This window comes from Thermobia domestica, chromosome 8 (assembly GCF_964235325.1).
Source record: "Thermobia domestica chromosome 8, izTheDome1.hap1.1, whole genome shotgun sequence".
Taxonomy (NCBI): domain Eukaryota; kingdom Metazoa; phylum Arthropoda; class Insecta; order Zygentoma; family Lepismatidae; genus Thermobia; species Thermobia domestica.
Genome location: NC_137461.1, coordinates 17,225,649 through 17,247,229, shown reverse-complemented (window position 1 = coordinate 17,247,229; position 21,581 = coordinate 17,225,649).

The following is a 21,581-nucleotide window of genomic DNA, read 5'->3' as shown; positions in this document are numbered from 1 at the left end:
GCGTTGCCCAATTAATGTGCAATCGATAGAGGAGCGAAGAAAAGTGAGAAATCCAGATTTTTACGGGCCGACACCCCAAAACACAGGAGATACAGAAGAAAGAAGAATCTAGAGTCATGTAGAATCTAGAAGAGAATCTAGAACAAGACGTGGCATTGGCAAGGTGACCAGATGTCCCGTTTTACCCGGGACAGTTCCTTGTTTTCAACTGCTGTGCCGTTTATTTCTGATTCTCAAACGGGACGCCTAAACGTCCCGTTTTTAAGTAAAAATGACCCAGGTGTCCCGTCAGTATTATTCAAAATATAAATGGTCAATGGAAATTTTACACTCTTCTGTAGCAACACTTATTGAGAAAGTTCAGCCGTGTCTGAAACTTCTGAATGTTCAAATGAGAATTAAGTGGGAATTCTGAGTGTTCAAATAGTTAAAAGTATTGTTGGGTAATACTTAAGTTAGAAACGCTGTGTTATCATTCTTATGTATTTTGTAAATTGCAAACACTCCTGAGTCCCAAAACACAATCTGTTTCAATGTTCTACCACTACTAATAATAATAATAACGATAATAATGATTATGATAATAATAATAATAGTAAAATGAAACAGATTAGACATAAATATTTTACTACAGAAATACAAGAAGACGAATTCACATAAATTTAATGCAATTGTAGTTCATCGACACCACTTATTCGATCCGGATCTCAATTTTCATAATGAAATTGACGTATGTGACTCATAGATTACCTTAATTCGCCATAATGCAATTTAATTGTTTTAATTGGCGTGATCTGGTGGGGAAGATGGACTATCACAATATCTACGCATCACAAGAAACATATGTTGTTTAGTCTACATCTGCTTGTAAAATTTTGTTTTTAATTATATTTTTCAAAACGCATGACAAGCATTCAATCAAGATATTTTGTGTGTCACTTAATTCCCCTTTAAAAACAGAATCAGACAAATACTTTTATATGCTGCTCTTTATTTCAATAACTACAAATAAATAAATAAATAAATAAATAAATAAATAAATAAATAAATAAATAAATAAATAAATATATATATATATAAATATATATATATATATACAGGGTGCGAATTGGCGGGGGGGATGCCAGGGATTTCCCCCCCTGACAAAAATCTTTCCCACCCTGGAGAAGGAAAATTTTATCCCTGGCAGGGATAACTTTTTCCTCCTCTGGAGTATTTTTAAATGGACATAAAGATAAGTAGGTCTACTTTGCGTAGCTAACCTAAATATTACTTGAGTGAAAATTTATGAAAGATCTCACATCTCAACTGTTTTGTACTTGTTAGTGTATATATATATATATATATATATATATATATATATATATATATATATATATATATATATATATATGGGGGAGGACTGGGTGCGCATATGGGTGAAATTCATCCCCCCCTGGGAAAATTTTTCAATTCGCACACTGTATATATATATATATATATATATATATATATATATATATATATATATGATGTATGTGTGTGTGTGTGTGTATTGTACCAATGCATGCAGAACTCTCTTGCCCTCTGTTTGTTCTATTTTCAACATAGGCGTTAGTCTTCCTTCCTTAATAACACATCAATTTTCAAAAGACCACTGACATAGAAAGTTCTTTAATAGAAATTATATTACGTATATTCATGTTCTCCACTTACATTTTCTCTCATTCACTTTTGCAAATGTAAGAAAAAAATCACTCACAATATCTCAATAACATACACTCTTTCTAATGAACTCAACTAGTCTGATTTCGTACAGGTTTGCGCCAACGCAACGGAATAAAGGGGCATTAGTTTGTGATAATAGGCTTAGCGCTTTTAGAATTTCTTGTTCCAGTTTTTGCGTTGCGTTTGAGTCCGCAAAATTAAGCAAAGTTAGAACGGAATGGAGCCCACGTTATCTTACTCTCTATTTGTTTGATATATCGAATCGAAATCGAAGGTCTCCAGAGAAACTAGTAGGTAGAAACGAAAGTCGATAAGCGCTGAGGCCGGTCTCTTTCGCAGGTTATACGCTGGTGAAGAAAACGTCATTTACAACACGTTCTCTCGCGGGATTTTCTAAATAGCTTGGTGGTAGTTCTACTGCCGCCTGAGACACTGCCCGGTGAGCCTCCCAGCAGTGGTGCCAACCACGATTTCTTTATCGAAATTTTTTTTCAACTTAGAAAATATCATGCATTCTGTGCAAGGAAAATTAATTAATTATAAATTATAATTTCTGAAAGTAAATGGGTAGGCCGGGCCTCAGGGCCTCTTACCACCCTTTGCCACTGTTTGCAAGTAACTTCTGTATCATGCAGAAGAGACTCTAAACAAACGAAAGGAAATGAAATATTGAAAGAATATCTTTGCAAACACTTTCAAAAAAATAGTAAAAAAAAAAAAAAAAACCGTCCCAAAAAGGGACAATGGCTGATAATGCGTTAATGATGATATTAATACCACAATAAGAATCACTGAAAAAAAAGCGCTCCAGATCTACCATTATAATGATCGCACTGAGTCGTGAAGCTTAATATAGATCTAACTATATCGACTATATCTACCAAAATTTCAGCACCCAATAGAAAGCGAGAGCATCTCCCAGTCGTGAATCCCCATTCATGAAATTTTCTATTGTTGTCTCTAGCAAAATACCGAGAACATCGCTTGAGCATACAGTGTTGTCGAATTGTCGCTAAATATCGTTTTCTCTATTTTTTGTTATTATTACTGTTGTTGTTTTATATTTTTGCAATTATTATTGTAACCTTTTAATTCGAATAATTCTTAGTGTTCGTGCTATAGTTCTTTAAGTGATGTTTTATTTTATTTTTTTTCTTTTTGTCGCTCGTTCGCATATGTTCTTAGTTTGTGAACGTTGTTCGTATATTTGTGTTGCTTCATGTTTTCTCAAGTGTGCGTTCGGAAGCAGTTGCACGAATCGTGCGGAATTCTTTCGATGTACCACAACTGAGGGAAAGCATTTTATGATTGGTGTAGAGCCCCAGGCTTCACGGGTCCCGCGGTCACTATAACAAAAAACTATTGAATACCGTTATGTATTTTCATCCTTGTGGAAGTGACGACTTTCCCATAAACTTTCAAACGCATTCTGTCAAATTTAGAATTTCTTTCTAATCCACTATTTTTCTATTCTATTAATAAATTACATGTTACAACTATATTTCACTGGTTAAATTACATGCGCGGCGACTACGTGGGTGTTCCGGGGATCTAGCACCCACACAAATAATCTTGTGGGTGCGGCGTACCCACAAGATTTTTAGTTCAATACCAGCAAAATAACGTAAATATTTCTCACTTGCCATTATCAAAAAGTGAGGAATTAAAACATTGATGTGGAAGTTAAAATTTCTAACCTCTAAAACATAATTGTTTGTTTCAAACGTGTTTGTGCAAAGCAACCTAGCAACATACTTATCCCTCCTTTCCTGTCTCTGGCGAAGTCAAAGGCAGTCCCCTCAATAGAAATGGATCTATATTGTGAAAAAATGTAGCATAGTTCTTTTTACGACTGTGTTCATAAAATATTTTAACTAAAAGAAAATCAATCAAAAAATATCGAGATTCCCCTGAAAACATATAAGATTTCCCGCCACTGATATGCACCCACATAAAGTTCGAAAAGTTGGCGCCGTTGAAAGTACATATAGGCCTACATAATATTATAAGATAAAAAATAAGAATAGTACAAGAAATAAAGAGAGTAATATTCTAATAACCTCAAAATTGATCAAAATCACTATCGAAGGATCTGTTTATGATTTTTGGCGGAAACGTAAAATTTGAATTAATTCGGAAATTTGGAATTTAGGTTTGGGAAATAAATATAAATTTCCGGACTACAAAACTCTTCACGACATACAAGGCAAAAACATTACAAATTTTATAGTATACTGAGAAAAATCCGTTACCCTGACAGCAGTATATTGTATTTCGTTTTGCATTTACTTGGAACACAGTTTTATTCTATATGCTCTTTTTAGATAGACCGCCTCAATTTATATCTATTATTTCACGCCGATACTACTTGTAAAGTCATATGAACTCATAGGCAGGTCCGTAGCCAGCCCAAAAATTTAGGGGGGCGGCCGGTAGAAGTTAGGGGGGCACGACCCAATCATATTATACTTCATCATCATATTATAGTTCATTTGCAAGCCTACCGTAACATTTTATGGGGGCTAGCCAGTTTAGGGGGGGCCGGCCCCACTTGCCCCCCTCGTGGATACGGGCCTGCTCATAGGCAAATCATCCATTGATTAAAATTTAGAACAAAAATCAATGTTATTAAAATAATTTTGCTATGAGGTCAGACGACAACGAACATCAATACATAAGTGTCTTACCATATTTAGAACTGACTTTTCTTCTTCGATGAAGTAGTCTGTTTGAAATCTACAAATTCGAGGTAAAGGTTATTCTCAACTTTTTATAGCAAAGGACACAAAAGCAATTGTTTACATTTGTCAACGATCGTGTATTAAATCAACGAATATATCAACATCACGCTATGGCATTTGATGTTCTCAGCAATCAATATACTTCTGTAACATTTGACCTTGGTCTTCGCCATGTAAACAAAATAGCTTGAACTAGACTACAATATATTTGTCTACCACATCCGCTGTCCTTCAGTTAGCATGCAACAAAAAGTTGAAAAATCGGGAAAATCCCGTTTCGAAGGGAAAGTCTTGTTTTCAGGAAAAAGTTTTAATTCATTTCGAGTGTCCTTAGATTAGACATTTGGTTTCTGATATGAAGTACAAATTACAGGGGAAAAAAGCTGAGAATGCTCCAAGAGTATTATTACCAGAACGATCTTAAAAAGAATGGAGAGTTGGAGCGGGAAGGATAACTGTGATTATTCCTACATGTAAAAGTAAATCATTTTATCTGCATCTTCTTCTGTTTCTCGCAAAATATATCCCTATGACATACGGTTTACGAGATATGGATCCTTAAATCTCCCGAAATTCGAACTTTTTGGTCAATATCTGAGGAACTGTGGCAGCTGGCCTGTAGCCAGTTGGCCAGTAGCCACCGGTTACTATTTGGCACCACAATCCTTTTAGGTATTAATCAACACCAATATGATCTCTCTATGACATACAGTTTCCGATAGGAATGGTATCGAGACGAGACGAGACGAGACTTTGTACAGTCTCGGTCTCGTCTCGGTTGATAAGTAGCGGTCTCGGTATCGTCTCGGTCAATAAATGCTTGTCTCGATCTCGGTCTCGGTTTCGAAGATCAAGTCTCGGTCTCGTCTCGGGTCTCGTCTCGAAAGTCTCAAAATAAATAGTGTGAAATTAAAATTGTGAAAGTATTATTATCGTACAGTCTGTCGTTTCCGCTTCTTAATTTTTGCCTTCATTCTTGACTTAGAATTATATGATGGACCCCTTGTAGCTAACTTGCTAGCGCTAATGCATTCCATGCGTGTGTTCCAGGTTCAATTATCAATGGGTATAACATACTTGGGATTAAACACTAATATTAACCCATATTTCACTTTCAGCAATAGACTTTGTCTCAAATAGCCTCAGTACTGCCTATACGATTAAACTCTATTAAATTAACTCCAGTACTGTACAGTAGTTTATTTCCTTCCTTTGAATCAGAATTGTTGAATACCTCCTAACGGATAACGCAACACATAGCTGCACGAATGTATTTAATCGTACCGAAATTGAAATTTTACAATTTCTCAGTTATTATCCAATACATTCTGATGCCTTGACTGTCATTTTAAAAACAGAATATAACGTTCATTATCTTAACAAATACAGTAAATTATTACTACAATATATTTTGTTTCAAATTGACCAAATGCTTTATTACCGCTTCACATATCAGTGTTTAATTGACACTTTACAACAGGAACTTCTTTAACCTTGTGGTGGGAGCTACGGCACTCATCTTTGCTATCTGTGGTCTCGGGTTGGATCACCAATCAAGTTAAATTCAAAGTCCGATGTTTCGTATAGTTCGTGTCTCACTTTAAGTACATTCTGTTTCTTATACAAGTTCAAAGGTCCTAATGTATTACCTAAGCATTTATCCAGTGCCGTAATATAGATTAAGCTTATTCCTGAGCTTTCAGCGGTGCATGTGATCTTTATTCGAGAAAACTAATCGTGCGTTCATTACGTTGAAATTTTATATTGATTGAAAATTACTTGCGAAACATGAACATACATGTTATATAAGTATATAGGTAATTCGAGCTATATGTATCTATTTTCTCTGTCCCGGTAAAACAAGTAATTCTTAACTTTCTAGTTTTCTTTTGTATTAATTTTCGTAGTTTTGCTGCAATATGAAGGATCAAAAAAATTTTTTTGCTGTATGAATTTCGTTAAATTTTGGATCCGTTTTTACCCTAGCTTACCTAGTAAAAGTTATATATATATATATACGCTGTTATTGCTGAGGTAACTTAGTCTAACAATCATTAATAAAGGATCATAAAAATACTAAAAAATAATTATTATAAAAAGTGTTTATCTATCTTCTCATCGCCCCAACGCAATACTTAAACAACAAATATATTCATTCCCAATCATAAAAATCATTGCATAAATATAAAGATCTGCAGGGTCTTATCGTCCTCTTAAAACATTTAAGCCTTTTCACACAAAAGTAAAATTCATAATCACAAATAAAGACAATCATCCTACTATTTAGTATAGTTTGAAAAACAGTACTATAGGTCTTACATAAGAAACCGGTTTTTCGCTTCTCCTGTAAAATTACGAAATTATAACTTTGTTTAGTTTATCTCTGAGGTCCAGCTATAATAAAATCATAACCATAATCATAATCAATCATTATTAATCCACTGCTGGATAAAGGTCTTTCTAAGTCTTCTCCATAACTGTGTATCTTGAGCAATTCTTTTTTAAGGTTACTCCCCAGTTGCTCTTGATTTCGTCAAACTTTCTTGTATAAGGACGTTTCCTAGGCTGTTTTTATCTCGTGGTATCCTGTCTAGAATTGTTGTTGTCCATCGATCATAATTTCTTGTAATATGTGTAGCACATTTTCCAGCCAGGGCCGGATTTAGCATTTTGGCGCCCCTAGGCCCAATAATTTTTTCCGACCCCTAGTCTGGTTAAAGTTACTTTCCTAAAAACCTTTATTAAAAAATTACAGCCAGTTCTCCCGTGTTTGAGATCAATGTTGTAACGAAGTTGATGCATAATGTTGTTCACTTTACCAACAATTATTTGTTCCAATGAACTTCAAAATCAAAATGCTTTATTAGCCTGATTTTTTTTAATCAATTCAAAAAATATGTTAAGTTATGGCTATTTATTTTTATTTCTAGATATTTTTTTCTCTCGGCCGTGCGCCCCCTGGGAGCTTGCGCCCATAGGCCCGGGCCTACCGGGCCTATTGTGAAATCCGGCCCTGTTTCCAGCCCATGTTAAAAATTATTTCATTCGTGCCAGTCATTAGTTGCCAAATAATTCATTTCTACTGTATACAAGGTGTTTCAAAACAACACCGACAACATTTGGGACGTGATTCCTAACACTAAAATAAGACGAAAAGTATAGACCAACCTGGGTGCACAAATGCTGCCTTTCGGAGTTATAGGCTGCCGAAAACATGAAAAAATGAACTTTAAAGGCCCATAGCTTCAAAACTATAGGACCTACCGCAGTCGAGTCAAGACTTTAGTAAAGAACTAATATGTGCTCTATCCAAAAATACATGTTTCAGACTCCTGCAGTACTTCTGCAACAATTTTTAAAGAGGTAATTAGTGAATACTTCAGATTCTATGCCCGTAACCAAATTGCCTGTATAAAAATTGTTGCGTGAATATCTTAGGATTCTGAAACATTTATTTTTGGATAGAGCACATATTAGTTCTTAAGTAAAGTCTTGACCTGACTACGGTAGGTCCAATAGTTTTGGAGTTATGGACCTTTAAAGTTCATTTTTTCATGTTTTCTGCAGCCTATAACTCCGAAAGGAAGCATTTGTGGAGCCAGGTTGGTCTATACTTTTCGTCTTATTTTGGTGTCAGAAATCACCTCCCAAACGTTGTCGGTGTTGTTTTAAAACATCCTGTATATTTGGCCTACACATAGTTCAAATCCGCTACTTTTGGAGCAGAGACACGTTAGTTTCTGATCTTCAAATCTGATAACACTGACTAAATGATTTAAATCAACACAATGTGAGGACCTCCACTTGGTCTCGCGGCTAGCACGCTTGACTTGGGTTCGCGTGGTCCCAAATTCGATTTCCGGTGGGGTACAGTTGAACGACCGAAGTGGTTCGGATTCCATTATAATCATTACCTCCACGTCTCCTTTAGACGCCCTAGCACAATCATGGGACGTTAAACTAAAACAAACCAAACCAAAAATCAACTCAATGTGTATTACTAACTGTAAGTTCTTGAATAATTGCATATAGCTATAAACTTATGGTATGGTTCGAGTTTGAGTTGACCGGTGGTCAAAATAAAACAAGTGAAATGTAACTAGGGTGTAATTAGAACTGTTAAATGAGGATGGATTGTGTACATCAGGCATAAGGCTTAAGGGAACAACTAGTGATACTGAAAAATTACCAGTATCAATTACATTTAATTTCAGTTACAATTTGCATTTACATGTATTGCTGGAACCAAAACTTTGACAATACTAACATTAACATTAACATTATTAAGACTATGAGAAATCGTCTTTTGAAAACATTCTTGCACCATAAAACAAATTACGAGTAATTTTAAAATATTTTGCAGTGTAACTACGTTATTTGCACTATATTTAGCAATTTATTTAAGTTGGCAACACTCTTTAAAATAATGGAACTGCGACTTGTAATTAAAACAACAAAAATTATTGTTGTAATGTTATAGAAGCAAACGAAAGCAACAACCATTATAAAAATTTAACACAAATACGTTATTTTAAGCAGTATTACAATCACTATCCAAGTGTTTGATATCTCAGAAACGGTTTGAAGTAACAATTGTTATAAATGACGTTATGATCACTTAAGTCTTTTGCAATCATTTACACGATGAGACGTGATATGTCAGCACATTTTCGAAGTAAAGTCTTTACAAAAAGTTAAATTTTCCATTTCTTATAACTTTGTTCCTTTATTCATTCGAAATACATTATACCATGATCATAGTATTTGACGCTGAGATACAAATGATGCGCATTGCACCGTCTATGCTATTTGAGTTATTAGCTAACTAACTAACTCTATGGTCTATGGAACCCGGAGGTTCAATGCCGCGTTCACAAAAGCTCTCCACTGACTTCTATCCTTAGCTAACTGCATCCAGTCTCTATTTTGTATTCCAATCTCTGCGAGATCCATCTTAATATTGTCCTCCCATCTGCGCCTAGGTCTTCCTAATGGTCGTTTTCCGATTGGTCTTCCAGTCAAGACTTTGAAAGCGTTTCTACTTTCTTTCATTCTAGCTACATGACCCGCCCACCTAAGCCTCCTAGACTTGACGACCCTAACAATGTTGGGTAAACCATATAAATTATGTAGTTCCTCGTTATGAAGTTTCCGCCATTCCCCATTCCCGTTCCTCTTGGGTCCGAATATTCGTCTCAGGATCTTGTTCTAAATACTTTCAGTCTATGTTCTTCCCTCAGAGTAAGTGACCATGTTTCGCAGCCATAGAAAACAACAGGCATGATTATCGTTTTGTATATTTTAAGCTTTAAATTCCTCGACAGAATTTGCGACGACGAGAGATTTTGAACCGAATAGTAACACGAATTCCCTGCTTTTAGTCGACATTTAATTTCTCCGTGAATATGATTTTCCTCTGTTAATATTGATCCTAGATATTTGAAACTATCCACTTTATCAAAAGTATTATTTAATATTTTAACGCATCCATAATTTGCTGTATCCCGGTCCCGACGCACTTCAATGTATTTAGTTTTCTCTACATTTACTTCTAAACCCATGTCCCTGCAAGCGTTTAATAAGATCTCTGCATTTCTTTCTATTGTTTTCCTATCGTCCCCTATTAAATTTACATCATCAGCATATGCCATAACCTGGTGAATACCGTTCAACTCTAGGCCCTGATTGCTATCTTTGACTTACCTTATAGTGTATTCCAGAACAAAGTTAAATAATAATGGCGACAACGCATCTCCTTGTTTCAGAACATTTTCGACGTGAAAGCTCGTGGACAAAAGTTTTCCTACCTAGACTTTACTTTGGGATTCATTTAAACATATCTTAATTAATCTAATTAACTTTCTCGGTATTCGAAGTTCTGTAAGAACGTTGTATAATTTTTCTCTCCTAACCGAGTCGTACGCCTTTCTAAAATCAATAAATAGTTGATGTACCGGGGTATTGTATTCACACTTTTTTTCTAGTATTTGGCGAATGGTAAAAATTTGGTCGATAGTTGATCGATTTTATCTAAATCCGCACTGATAATCTCCAATAATTTCATCTGCGTCTGGGGTCAGTCTTGCTAATAGAATGTTTGAAAGGATTTTATAGGATGTCAGAAGCGAAATGCCTAGATAATTATTGCAGTCAGTATTGTCGTCTTTCTTGTGAATTGGAACAATGATTGATTCTTTCTACTCTTGTGGCAATTCTTCCTTGTTCCAGATAAGGAGAATGAGTTTGTGTATCTTGTTCCACAATTTTTCGCCTCCAGCTGAAATTAACTCAGCTGGAATTTCATCAACACCAGGAGATTTGTGTTTCTTTAATTTTTTATAGCGGTTTCTACTTCTATTTGGTTGGGTTCTGGAATATACGGTTCTGCGGTGTGTATGCTGTCATTCATGAGTAAATAAAGAGTAGTGGAAAATAAAACCTGTGACAATGGCAACAAATTGCTTCTAAATTGTGAAATTGCACTTTTCCTGAAAATATAATGAAAATTGCAATAATGACACTTATGGCATTTTGCCATTAATTCCGGGCTTTATTTATTATGTAACCAAAATTCACTGGTGAAATCCTCACACCTGAATAATTAAAAGAAAGTCCATATGAACATAGGGCAAAAAACGCGTTATTTCAAAGTTACGGGATGTCGAAATCGAGAAATTTGTAACTTTGAGGCTTGCTAGTTTGAAAAGCTAGAGAGACATGAAAGGCGGTTAAACAAATATTAGAGGAGCTATTACACTGTCTATCTAAATAACCATGTTTCAGAGTTGGGTTTGTACCGGCGCATATGATTGTAGAGTGAGGGGTGGAAGAGCGAAACGTATACCGCAGCTCCCTCTATAAAATCCGTTACGCCGATACGTCTCAACTAAATTGGTCCCTAAGTTGATTTGTGACAGTTTTGGTGCCTTTTATGTTCAAAATTAAACGTATTCTCGCTGTGCGAAGAATAGGCATTCTGTTAGTATCGAGTATATGTAAGTTAAGATTTGACAATATTTTTACTAATATTTAGTCACTTGATTTCCAAAATTAAAATTTCGTGATTGCATATTGTACGAATGCATTAATGAACATTAATTAGTATGAGCTTACGTACGTAGACCGGTTCGACTTCAACTTCCTTGAGGTTAGAAAATACGAATTTAAATTGGATGTTATTGTGAAAAGGAACCTAGCTACATTTTGAGGGTGTTTTTGAGTTGTTACTTGTTTCAACCTCTCTGGGGAGACATGTTTTGCATTACAAATAATTTTGATTGAACTACCAGATCAGGGACCAATAAGAATATGATCCCTTATTTGATTCTTAAAAGTTGCTGCAGCGATTCATATATGTGCTGTTAATAAAAATTTGTAACCGTGCGTTGGGAAGCGTTTTTGAAATCGTATGAAGTAATTGCGTTTCTCAAACTTTCCTCGAGTGACGACCACTTTTATTATAGCACGGCCAACAAGAGATGGTCTCTGACGTTTCTTACCACATGCGGTGGGACATTGCAGCCCCTACTTTGATACCAGTGTTACCAACTACGATCACTCTGTCTTATACCATTAATTAAATTGCCACTACAGTTGCAGCGAAAAAAACCTTGACACGCGAGTAGTGGCAATGTCACTGCGAGCTGTCAGAGACGTTCTCTTACTGGACGCACTATAGTCAGCATGCTCTACGGATCACGCTTCTTTTGCACCCTTTAAACATATAGATAGTTAGTTAGTTTTGAACATGTTAACACTAATTCTTATGTTAATAACATGCTAATATTTTTAACTCCTTCAACTCGACTGTTGCAACGGAACTGGTAGCACAACTTCATTGCTGCAAATTGATTCAAGCCACCTTATCTTTCACCAAACGAGGTAAAAGAGGTTTTATGTTATTTTGTATTTTTGTGAGTGTTCATTTTTAAAAATCAGGAATGGAAGCATAATATGTTCAGTTACTTTTTTAAGGCAAAAATGTAAGCATTGATTAGAAAGTGTACAAATGGTGCGAATGAAAATCGTTAAAGTAGATTTAATTATAATTATCCTAATTTTGTAAATTAACAAAGCAATCAGTTATATATATATATATATATATATATATATATATATATATATATATATATATATATATATATATATATGATATACAGTGGCGTATTTACGATTTTGTTTCGGGGAGGGCTTTGCTAACTTTCGGGGGGGGCTTTGCCTGAAAATGTGAAAATTTTGCAAGATATTTCATATACTTTACTATAGTAAGTAACATTTCGGGGGGGGGGGGGGCTTAAGCCCGGAAGCCACCCCCCTAAATATGCCACTGATGATGTACAGGGTGTTCGTTTATTATGTAGCCAAAATCCACTCGTGAAATCCTCACCCTAAATAATAATAAAAAAGTTCAAATGAACATACGGCGGAAAGCGCGTTGTTTCAAAGTTACGGGGTGACGAAATTGCGAAAATTGTAACTTTGAGGCATCCTAGTTCGACAACTATGAGAGATATCAAAGGCGGTTAAAGAAATACTAGAGGAACTAGTACGCTGTCTATCTAAATAACCATGTTTCAGAGTTGAGACGTTTCGGCGCAACGGATTTTATAGAGGGAGCTGCTGTATAGATTCCGCTCTTTCTTCCTGCTCCCTAAAATCATATGCACCGATATAACCCAATTCTGAAACATGGTTATATATATGAGGGCTGACAATAAAGTAATGGGAATTGAAATGAAATCTTTGAGTTTTACGTCCCACGGTTATGCCGGTTAGGCTAAAGGAGACGGTGATTATAAGTGATGAAGGAAATGGTGGAATGAAGAAAGTGGGAGGAAACGGGAGAACCCCGAGAAAACCCACGCACACGGTGTTTGTTCACCACAAAGTCCACTTGGCGGGGGCTGGGATCGAACCCGAGACCCCAAGCGCCAGAGGTGAACGCTCTACCACTGAGCCACCGAGGCCCCCAAGTAATGGGAATTGTTGAAAGAAAGAAAAAAAATCTTTACTTACATTTTTAACCAACCACAAAGTGATCACCTTCAAAGTACTCCCCTTGTTCCTGCACACACTCCATCGGATTTTCCATTGTTGATAGCATCTCTGGAAGTCATCTTTAGGGATGCCTGCCAAAGCCCGTGCTACAGCTGTTTGAATGTCTGTTTCTGCTTCAAAATTGGGCCCTTTAAGAACTGTTTTCACCTTTGGGAACAGAACAAAAAAATCACACAGGGCGATGCACGTTGAATAAGGAGGGTGTAGTAGTACTGTAATGGATTTTGATGCCGAATACTGCCCAACAGACAATGCAATATGGGCTGGTGCATTATCGTGATAGAGGATCTAGGTGTCAGAGATCTCTAGACGTACACGGAGGACGCGTTTTCAAAGTTTTTCGAGAATTTCTATGTAGAAATATTGATTTACTGTCTACCATGGTGCTACCCACTCTTTATGGACAATTCCCCTGGTGTCAAAAAAGCACACAAGCATGCATTTCACCTTGGACTTCGACATGCGGGCTTTCTTTGGTCGTGACGAATCTTTCGAACACCATTGCGAACTTTGACGTTTCGTTTCGAGGTCATATTGAAAATGATCTTTCATAACCACCAACAAATCCGCTACCACAGTCTTCCGGTCATCTTTTTGTTGCTGTGTGACATTTTCCGATACCAGTTTGTCACACCCTTTTCGCATTCCCAAATTTTCAGTTAATATCAGACTCACTGTTTCTAGATTCATGTTCAGTTCATTCGCAATCATTTACACGGTTAATCGTCTATCCTTCGCACAAATTCCCTCACCCAATCTGTGTTCTCTTCCGTTCGTGTTCTGGGTCGCCAACTACGGTGTTCATCTTCGATTTTTGTTGTGCCCTCCGCAAACATTTTGTGCCAACGGTACACATGTGCTATTGATAACACTTCATTCCCAAAGGCCTGCTAAAGCTTCCGGTCCGTTACCGCGGCAGTCTCACCAAGTTTCACAGAGAAGGAGATTGCGTAGCGCTGCTCACTACTACGTGCTTCCATTGTTGTGACGGGGGTCCAACAAACGACCGTACTCTTCAACCCTTAACTCCACAATGAATGATATTTCGTGAGTGTCACGTGCTGTGCTAGTGGAGCAGGCCCAAGGTCACACGCTGGCGGCGGTTTCAGTCTGCAGGGTTGCCAGCATCAACTGAAAAAACTTTCTCATTACTTTATTGTCGGATTTCGTATATATACGACCCTGAAAACTATGGATTTAACACTAATATGGGTCATTTTCGATCATTTTTAAATACCTGCCCCTCCCTCAAGTTGCGGGACTGAAGTTTGATTTAAACGGCATCGGAAGTGTCACTGTTTGTCTCAGCAATCCCGAAAACTATGGATTCGACACTAATATCCCCTTACGTTGTAGCGAAAAGTGAATTGATAAAAAACATTTATTTATTTAGAAAACAACACAACAGGCTTAATGCCTAATTATAGTGTCGTAGTTCCAAGCCCGAACCTCATCTTCGTTGCAAATTTGATCGAGATCGGTCGGTCGGTTCTAAACGTATGAAGTCGCAAACATAGTTACTAATAATTTTATGGTAGTATACAGTGGTGCCCCCCCTTATGTCCATGACGCACCCCCCAGTTGTCTATCCGTAGGTGTTCTTCAATGAAAAAATCTTTTTGATTAATTTTTACACCCCCTCAAACATATTTATATAGATTTTTAACCTCCCCAAATATTTCAATGACGCAGCTTGCGTCACAGCCCCCCTTTGTGGGCACCCCTGGTAGTATAGGCGTATATAGATTGAAGGCTGGGATATTAACTGAAACACGCTTTCATATTATTTCAAAACTTTTTTTTTGGGGGGGGGAGATTCTTAATTATAGTGTATGATAAGCAACTCACTTCGATTTTACATTTTCCTTCTCTTTTGGATTAATGTTCAATCTTACTTTGTTAATTTGAAATTTAGCATCTCGTTCAGCATCAACGCTGTATAAGACAAGTCCCAACTGCTTAACATGGGAACCTAAACAGATGAGATCCCATCGGGGAATCTAACTCTGATGTTACTGACAAGCGGATCAGGAGGCTTTGTAATTTGCTTATAGGAGGTTTAAGTTTACAGGACTAACGGAAAAATCTTTTGAAGATATCAGTGGAAAAACTATTTTTTTTTATTATAGCAGTGAATTCCTTATAAAAGAGGCACATTTCTCTTCCAGTGTGGTTTCATATTTTTCAGGTGAACTTCCTGTTGAAACTGTACGTGTCGTTTAGCTTTAATGTACTAATTTACCGTTATTTATCACTTTCATCATTAAAAATTCAGACGAAATTTTATCCTTATGTTCGGTAGGTCTCGGATCGACACATGCTACTTCTGCTAAGAACAACATACAGTATAATCCAGCCAAATTAGAAAGTAAAGTGATTAATCCGAAATGAAAATCATAATAAGGTGAAATTAGGTACACACTTTCGGAAAGGTGTATATTATAACATACTAAAAGTCCTGAAATATCAAATGATGGGTTTGTTCGCCATATTGGAGAATAGCCATCAAACATTTTTTAAAACACATTGATCGCCAGTGTATATTTTGTAAAATTTTACTGTCAGCGCCAAGTTGACGTGTATCAGAAATGATATACGAAGTGCGGGCGGAATACACTTAAAGAAAAGTATTCAACTGACACCAGAATTACTGCTGCAAGATGATTTTCCGGCGCCCTGACTACAGGTAAGACCTGTTAAATAAATTAGCATGTGTATCAGATCATATACACGTGGTGATACAAATAACGTTCGTTCTGTATCAGAATTGATACACGAAGCGTAGGCGGAAGATGCTGTGTGTATCACCTGTGATACACATGGCGATAGAAAGAAAAATTCGGTTGAGATTGTGATTTTTATAACTTGAGTTGTAATTGCGTTGGGAGAAACTTTTTTCTTTAATCTTCAGATAACCAAACTTGCAGACGATGTGGTATGTATAGTATGTCAATCAGTAGGGATGCGCTCAAGACGAATCGAGACAGGATTTTCCTGACAAAATTCGAGTCGAGACACGGCTCTTCCAATAGAGAAATATACATTTTTCGAGTTGAGACTACTTCTACAGCACACTTTAGAGACGAGACAGCCACAAATCTTGTCTCGTGCCCATCCCTATCAATCAGTTCAATCCATGGAAGGCAAATTCCCTTCTTTCCAGGGGGATCCAGGACATACTTCTGGGGGGAGGAGCGGTGGGTTGTAATACTGCTACTTTTAAGAGCTCCAAACTCTGAGATGGCTTTTATTTAAATATTTATATCTAAAATAAGAAAGTTTCCTCTTCTGGTGGGGGCGATCGTTCCCTGGATCCGCCCCTGCTTCTTTCGACTATTTTCCTCAAATAGTTTACAATCTTGTTGTCTGAGAGCGTCAAGAGAAGTACACAATCTTATCTATAATATATCCTCTAGGTTTTATTTTGATTCTGTAGTTGTATCGATCCTAGATCCTGTAGGTTTTAGAATCAAAGAAATATTAACATTGAAGTACAGTCTTCCATATATATGTTTTGAATGTACAGTAAAACCATTTTTCCAGCACATATGCCAAAATTTACTGCATATATGGAGTTACTAACAAAAGAAAATAAGTCATGATAACTTCAATTAAACCAAAAGCTTTTATCAATCTTGGTTGCTAGAATACTTTTTTTCTTTTTTGCTAGTGAGGAAAGTAGAACCACTGTATATAAAAGAATATGTCATGGTTGCAGCTACAAATGAGTTGTCCTTCATAGTTATATAGTTAGGTCGTTTTCAGATGTTAATGTCATGTATTGGTTGCATAACGAACGGAAGTGGAATTTAGGAGATATGGTACTTTATTTATGTTCAGTATTCAGTAGAAAGTGCATTGACCGACAAACTATTCACGTGCTCTTCGTTTATATTTCATCACTCAAGCTGCCCTAGCAGTGAATATTGCAATATTCTGTGTAGGTAGAGTTAGTAATGGACCGAGAATCTAGCCCTTCACTGATTTATTTATAAAAATACAAAATAGTCTTTGTGTTTCACAAAGTCAATATATCAGAATCTTCCTTATGACCAAGGGTGAAGGAAGTAACGTTTCATACGAGAACCCCTTCGTTCATGGTAGCCACCAGGGTGTCTTGTGGCGACTTCAGGTTACGGTCCTAGCAAATCTCCTCGCCTCATGGCAGCCTCGTGAGGTATGGTTTGTGTGGAGGAATCCCCTTCGCTTCAGAGCAGCCTCCAGGGATGTTAGGCTAAGTAGAAACCTTAGTCCAGTGCGACCTCTAGAGAGCTGTTGTGGGTTGGCGATCAGTGGTCAATTGATACCTCCTTCCTTTGTGGTTCCTCTTTTATACGCCCTCTTCAGGCGGTTCGTCCTCTTTCGGTTTGCATCGTGTTGATCTTCGTGTCTTCCTGTTTAGTGTATCGTCTGCTTGTTTATAAACGTTAGCACGTGTCGTCCATAAACATGTGCTCATGTTGTGATGTGGGGATCCTTACAATATTTTCAAAATAATGTTCATATGAATCAACCAGAAAAGTCCATCATCGAGACTTTAGTGGAGAGATTTGGACAAAGCTAAATATACTGGAGGTAATAGAGTTCATCCAAATTGAAAAATATATGCAGTAAACTGATGGAATTCATGGAGGCAATTGGTACTGTTAGACGCATTTCACAGTTTTAAACCCAACATTTTTATCCAGTACAAGTGATCTGAAACTTCATCCATGCACAAAGTGTGGCAATTGGCAGCATAGGCGGAGTTAGGAATTGACTACTGGTGGGGGGGCAGACCTTTTGTCTGCTGGGGGCACGGTGAATACAAATGAGAATTAAATGATCTTATAAGCGGCATTTTTATTTTTTCTCAAAAAGTTGGGGGGGGACAATGCCCCCTAAGCCCCCCATAACTCCGCCTATGATTGGTGGTTACCTCTTTAATGTATAAAGGAAATGTTGAATCATTTCCATGGGCAATTAAATTGTGCTGAGAGTGGTAGCTTATAGCTTCAGCAAATAGTGAGCCTTCAAAACCGAATGAGTCAACATGATTTTGATCGTCCCTTTCAGCAGCGAGACTATATGACAAGTGCATTTACAGCTTAACGTGGAATTCGTACTATATGAGTTCCTGCCGAGAATTGAATCCGGCTCTCCCACGACAACGGCAAGTACGTTAACCACTTAGATACGAGGGAGCTCGTGGGTCAACACGAACTTGAAATCTCCACTAATCATGTTTATCTGACTGTTCGATGACGTAGTAGGGGAGACGCGAGAAATGGCGATCACCTAAGAAACGATGATTGTCTCTCACTGATACATGCGAAATTTATTAAAATAAAAATGTGAACATAGTCATAAATCTATCTAGTACTTAGATGTGATTCAAACAGCGACGGATGCGTTTGTTTGTGCTTCTCATCAATTAGTGTTTTTACAGTGAAAATAAAGTATTCCTTTATTATAAACCTTTTGCAAATGTCACGTAAACTACAGTGAAAGTGCATAAGAACATTAGTGACCAGTATAGTGCAGTTAGTGCGTGAAAAGTGCAGTGTTTGTGATTGAGTGTGCATGCTGCATGTCGTAGTTAGATGTAGCTAGCACAATAGCACGCACGCACATAAGACGCCATATTGAAGGACTCAAACAGTTTTGTTCAGCGAAGTTGCGCGCTCCCGAGACACCAGTTCGGAAAGCAGCAATCTGATTGGTGGGAGCCGCGCAACCTCTCTAGCCAATAGTGAGTCCAGTTACTACAGCCAACTCATATATAAGTGAAACAGTCAGTGACAGCCTTCGCTTCACAATACAAAACAGTGCATCAGTCAAGAAATGAAGCAAAACACTCAGATGTCCCCCTAGAAAAACGGAACCCCACTCCAATCAAGTGCCTCCCGTCAGGAAACGAGCCTGGCAAAACAACTAAAAGCGATGAGCTTTAGTAACCTAGGTTCTGTTCAGCGCCGCAGAACAACCCGCCAGGCCAAATTAGTGCCCATGAGCCTTGAGGAACTGCACGCCGTTACAGCTCAAGCCACACCTATCCCATTCACCACCGAAATGGAAGCCAGTGCTACCACCTCCGCTGAAGCTCCCCAGATCCAAGACCAATTCATTGAAATGGCAGGGTCCAGTGATGAAGAATACGAACCAACCGATAGTGCAGGAGAGTTTCAGCACCCCAAGAAAAGAGCAAAAAGAAGACCAGATAACAGCATCACCTCACAAGTTGAATTTAGAAACTCCTTCTCAGTGCTGGACATCGCAAAAGACCAACCCAACTCCGGAGGCGGCCAAACACTCACCGAACAGGAAGAAGAGAACCCGGAAGACGCCGTCCGCAGCAGAAAGATCCCCCCACTCTTCATATATGACGTCGGAAAACGACACACGTTCATAAAGACCCTAACTGCAAACTGCAAGGACCCCTTCAAAATTCTACAACCAAGTGCGTACATCAAGATCCACTGTACCACTTGGCGTGACTTTGAAATGATGGAAGCCTTCTGTCTCCAAACCGGACAGTCCTTCGCCACCGAGTTTCACAAGCAAACGCGACCAATCAAGGTAGTCATCCGCAAGATGCCACTGGACACTCCAACTGATGACATACTGCAAGATCTGAAGGACCAAGGGTTCACACCGACCAAAGTTGTCCAGATGAAGGGCAACAGACCCCTCAGGCAACAGACCTCCTTTCCCACTATTCATGGTGACACTACCGAAGGACCCAACAAACAACAAGATATATGACCTCAAGTATCTCCTGAGCCAGAGAGTGGCGGTGGAACCATACAGAGGACAGTCAATTTTACAATGATACCGATGCCAACGAGTAGGGCATACCACGCAAACGTGCAGGGCGACCCCTCGCTGTATCAAGTGCGAAGACTCCCATCTTTCCACGGAATGTCCGAAGAAAACGAGGGACACCCCGGCCAAATGCTGCAACTGCAGAGGCGAACATCCCGCCAATTACATGGGTTGTCCCACGCTCAAGACCGCTAAAGCCAAAAGGAAACAGCCAACCCAACCACCAGCTAAGTCGGACCCTCCCTCAAAACCTGAACCCAGCCGCAGAAGTAACAACACTACATCTTACGCAGGAGCAGTTACACCTGAAGACAAGAACAACACCAACCAGAGAAACAAGAGACCCTCTATCCAAGAAACCAAGCAAAATGAAGAAATCCAGATGAACAACTCCCAACCCAGAGCAGAAGACACAGAGGACAAACGCACAGAACCATCGCTGGCAAACACATTCAAAGAGATCCGAGAACTCTTCTCGGGCCTCAATCTCCGTTCAATGCTAGAAAAGCTGCGAGTAGGACTCCGGAAGATGAAAGACACAACAGACCCACTGAGCAAAATCCCCGTCATGTTTGAGGTAGTGGCATCCATCCTTGACGATGGCGCAGACTAAAAGAAGAATTAACAGACATGTCTAAGTGCTGCACTGGAATGCAGAAGGAATACACAAAACGAAAATCAACCTGGAGGACTTCCTACTCAGAGAAGAAGTGGACATAGCACTCTTGTTAGAAACCCACCTTAAGCCACACCTCACCCTTAAAATTCGCAACTACTCCACCATCCGAACCGACCGCCCAGACAGACCCCTCGGAGGAACCGCAATCCTAATCAAAAATAGTATCCCGTATGACCCCCTCCCTCTCCCTCCCCTACAATCTCTGGAAGCAACAGGCATCACCCTCCACTCAGCAAATGGATCGATCATAATAATATCAGCCTACAAACCACACTACAATAACCTCAACCCTTTGGATCTGCAAGCTCTGCGTCAACTGGGACAAAACATTCTGCTAGGAGGAGACCTCAATAGCAAGCATCCGGCGTAGAACTCCAACGTCTCAAATGCAAACGGAAGGATCCTACATCAAGCCCTCAATACTATAGATTTTACTCCCACGGCTCCAACGGAACCCACCCACTATACAAGGAACGGCGGGATGCCTGACATACTGGACATGGTACTGACGGCGAACCTGGCAATCCTAGATGTACCCCAGGTTATCCAGGGACTCGACTCGGATCATCTACCTGTACTACAAACAATCGCAA